Here is a 3,494-nt window from a genome sequence, read left to right on the forward strand (position 1 = left end):
CCAGTGAGTGTGTAATTGAATTGTTATGTCTGTGAAATTTCAACTTCTGTGACAGAGTTAAACTTAGGGTTTATGCTTTACGATGAAAGTTTCCAGAAAATGCATTTGAAATTTTTTTTTTTAATTTTCAAAAAAAAATTTTTTTTTTTTTTTCACTCCTGATTACTGTCACTATGAAAGTCTAGCCAATAGGCGTTTTGAAACTGCATCAATCAACAACGGTGTTTGAACTGCATCAAATGACTGCCATTTTCTAGTCTTGGAAAAATTCGGAGGGGTTTAGCACAGTAGGGTGATACAAGATCAACACAGAGGGAACACCCGAAACTCATTGCCATTTATAGTTCTTGGAAAATTTCAACCTTTCTATTGACAGAATTGCCGGCCTTAAGCTTGAATGATGTGGCATTCCTTTTCGTTTGTAAACTTTTCTGTTGAAACTCCAGGTTATGCATTAGGATGGAAGTTTCCGAAAATGCATTTGACTTTTTTTCTTTTTTTTTTTTTTTTTTATTTTTTTTTTTCACTCCTAATACTGTTCACTATGGAAGTGTTACAATAGATTTTGAAACTGCATCAACTAAAGGGGGAACATCACGCAATTTTACTGTTCTTGGAAAAATGCGAGAGGGAGGGCGTGGCACAGAGTAGGGTTTTACAGCAAAAACTGGCAGCAGCACCCGTGCCGATCGGGGAACCGCTCCGACGTTGAAACAGGAATCAGGTTGCCCAAAGCGAAAAGAAAGCGCCGTTGGGGCGCACGAAGTTGCAATGTGATTGTGGCATTCTTTAACTTGTATAGTGACGTGTTGTACAATTCGAATTGTGTATGTCCCTGTTGAAAGTTCAACTTCTGGTGACAGGTAAACTTCAGGTTATGCATTACTGATTGAAGTTTCCAGAAAATGCATTTTTGAAATTTTTTTTAATTTCAAATAAAAAAAAAAATTTTATTTTTTTTTTTGCACTCCTGATTACTGTTCACTATGAAAGCGGTACAATAGGTTTTTGAAACTGCATCAATCAACAAACGGGGTATGAAACTGCATCAGAATGACTGCAATTTACTTTAGTTCTTGGAAAATTCGGAGGGGCGCCCATGCACAAGGGTAGGCGGTGATACAGCATCAACAGAGGAGGGAGACACCGGAAATCATTGCAATTTACTAGTTCTTGAAAATTCAACCTTCTGTGACAGATTGCCTGCCTTAAGCTTGAATGATGTGGCATCCTCTTTTCTTTGTAAGACTTTCTGTGTGAACTCAGGGGTTAGGCATTGGAGGCATGCGAAGTTTCCAGAAAATGCATTTTTTGACTTTTTTCTTTTTTTTTTTTTTTAATTTTTTTTTTTCTCACTCCTGAATACTGTTCACTATGGAAGTGTACAAATAGATTTTGAAAACTGCATCAACTAAAAGGGGACATCACTGCAAGATTTACTAGTTCTTGGAAAATTAGGAGGGGGCGTTGGCACAGTCCTGGTAGGGGTTTTTTTTACAGCAAAACTGGGAGCGCACCCGTGCCGATCGGTGTGGAACGCTCTCGCACGTTGAACCGAGGAATCGTTTGCAAAGCGAAAAGAAAGCGCCGTTGGCGCGCGCACGAAGTTGCAATGATGTGGCATTCTTTAACTTTGTAGTGAGTGTTGTAAATTGAATTGTTATGTCCCCCTGTTTGAAGTTTCAACTTTCTGTGAAGAGTAAACTTCAGGGTTATGCATTACGATTGAAGTTCCAGAAAATGCATTTGAAATTTTTTTTTTTTAATTTCAAAAAAAAATTTTTTTTTTTTTTTTTTTCACTCCTGATTACTGTTCACTGATATGAAAGTCTACAATAGGTTTTGAAACTGCATCAATCAACAACGGTGTTTGAAATTGCATCAATGATGACTGCCCAATTTACTAGTTCTTGGGAAAATTCGGAGGGGCGTGGCACAGGTAGGGCTGACTACAGCATCAACCAAGAGGGAGACACCGGAAATCATTGCAATTTAACTAGTTGCTTGAAAATTCAACCTTCTGTGACAGATTGCGCTGCCTAAGCGTTGAATGATGTGGCATTCCTTTTCTTTGTAAAAACTTTCGTGAAACTCGAGGTTAGGCGATTAGGATTGGAGTTTCCCAGAAACTGCATTTGACTTTTTTCTTTTTTTTTTTTTTTTAATTTTTTTTTTCACTCCTGATTACTGTTCACTATGGAAGTGTGTACAAGATAATTTGAAACTGCCATCAACTAAAGGGGGACATCACTGCAATTTTACTAGTTCTTGGAAAATTCGGAGGGGGCGTGGCACAGCGGTAGGGGTTTTACAGCAAAAAACTGGAGCGCACCCGTGCCGATCGGGCTGAACGCTCCGCACGTTGAAACCGAGGAATCGTTTGCAAAGCGAAAAGAAAGCGCGTTGGCGCGCACGAAGTTGCAATGATGTGGCATTCTTTAACTTTTGTAGTGAGTGTTGTAAATTGAATTGTTATGTCCTGTTGAAAGTTTCAACTTTCTGTGACAGAGTAAACTTCAGGGTTATGCATTACGATTGAAGTTTCCAGAAAAATGCATTTGAAATTTTTTTTTTTAATTTTCAAAAAAAAATTTTTTTTTTTTTTTTTTTCACTCCTGATTACTGTTCACTATGAAAGTCTACAATAGGTTTTGAAACTGCATCAATCAACAACGGTGTTTGAAACTGCATCAAATGCACTGCAATTTACTAGTTCTTTGGAAAATTCGGAGGGGGCGTGGCACAGGGTAGGGGTGATACAGTATCAACCAAAGGGAGGACACCGGAAATCATTGCCATTTACTAGTTCTTTTTGGAAATTCAACCTTCTGTGACAGATTGCCTGCCTAAGCTTGAATGATGTGGCATTCCTTTTCTTTGTAAACTTTCTGTGAAACTCAGGGTTAGGCATTAGGATGGAAGTTTCCAGAAAATGCATTTGACTTTTTTCTTTTTTTTTTTTTTTTATTTTTTTTTTCACTCCTGAATACTGTTCACTATGGAAGTGTACAATAGATTTTGAAACTGCATCAACTAAAAGGGGGACATCACTGCAATTTACTAGTTCTTGGAAAATTCGGAGGGGGGCGTGGCACAGGGTAGGGGTTTTACAGCAAAACTGGAGCGCACCCGTGCCGATCGGTGTGACGCTCCGCACGTTGAAACCGAGGAATCGGTTGCAAAGCGAAAAGAAAGCGCCGTTGGGCGCGCACGAAGTTGCAATGATGTTGGCATTCTTTAACTTTGTTAGTGGTGTTGTGTTAAATTGAATTGTTATGTCCTGTTGAAAGTTTCAACTTTCTGTGACAGAGTAAACTTCAGGGTTATGCATTACGATTGAAGTTTCCAGAAAATGCATTTGAAATTTTTTTTTTAATTTCAAAAAAAAAAAATTTTATTTTTTTTCTTTTCACTCCTGATTACTGTTCACTATGAAAGTCTACAATAGGTTTTGAAACTGCATCAATCAACAACGGTGTATGAAACTGCATCAA

Source organism: Pomacea canaliculata, linkage group LG1 (assembly GCF_003073045.1).
Source record: "Pomacea canaliculata isolate SZHN2017 linkage group LG1, ASM307304v1, whole genome shotgun sequence".
NCBI lineage: Eukaryota > Metazoa > Mollusca > Gastropoda > Architaenioglossa > Ampullariidae > Pomacea > Pomacea canaliculata.